The sequence below is a fragment of the Triticum aestivum genome, chromosome 6A (assembly GCF_018294505.1).
Source record: "Triticum aestivum cultivar Chinese Spring chromosome 6A, IWGSC CS RefSeq v2.1, whole genome shotgun sequence".
NCBI classification, from domain to species: Eukaryota; Viridiplantae; Streptophyta; class Magnoliopsida; order Poales; family Poaceae; genus Triticum; species Triticum aestivum.
This window is the reverse complement of record NC_057809.1, coordinates 294,240,888-294,241,585: the sequence shown is the minus strand read 5'-3', so window position 1 is coordinate 294,241,585 and position 698 is coordinate 294,240,888.

Below are 698 nucleotides of genomic sequence, written 5' to 3'. Positions count from 1 at the left end.
ACTACAAAATGAACTCTGAAAATGTTGAAACTTCGCATGGTATCATCATTTCACCCGCATAGCATGTGCGAAAGAGTAGAGAGGGTCACGGCAAAAACTGGACGCACTTCGTGTACAAACTGTACAAACTCTTTCGGAGTATCAGGGTTTCGGACGAGAACTCATCTATTATAAGGGCACTTCAATGTTTTCTAAACTTTTTGAACTCCGGACTTCTTTTGTGTTCAGTATGCAGCATTCAAAGCGACGTCATCAATTTCCAACATGTTCTGACATCATTTGTTGTTTTTCGGTCATTTACCTAATTGTTTACAGAGCTAAATGACCATGAAATTGAAAATCACTACAAAATGAACTCTGAAAATGTTGAAACTTGGCATGGTATCATCATTTCACCCGCATAGCATGTGCGAAAGAGTAGAGAGGGTCACGGCAAAAACTGGACGCACTTCGTGTACAAACTAGACAAACTCTTTCGGAGTATCAGGGTTTCGGACGAGAACTCATCTATTATAAGGGCACTTCAATGTTTTTTAAACTTATTTGAACTCTGGACTTCTTTTATGTTCAATATGCAACATTCAAAGCGATGTCATCAATTTCCAACATGTTCTGACATCATTTGTTGTTTTTCGGTCATTTACCTAATTGTTTACAGAGCTAAATGACCGTGAAATTGAAAATCACTACAAAATGAA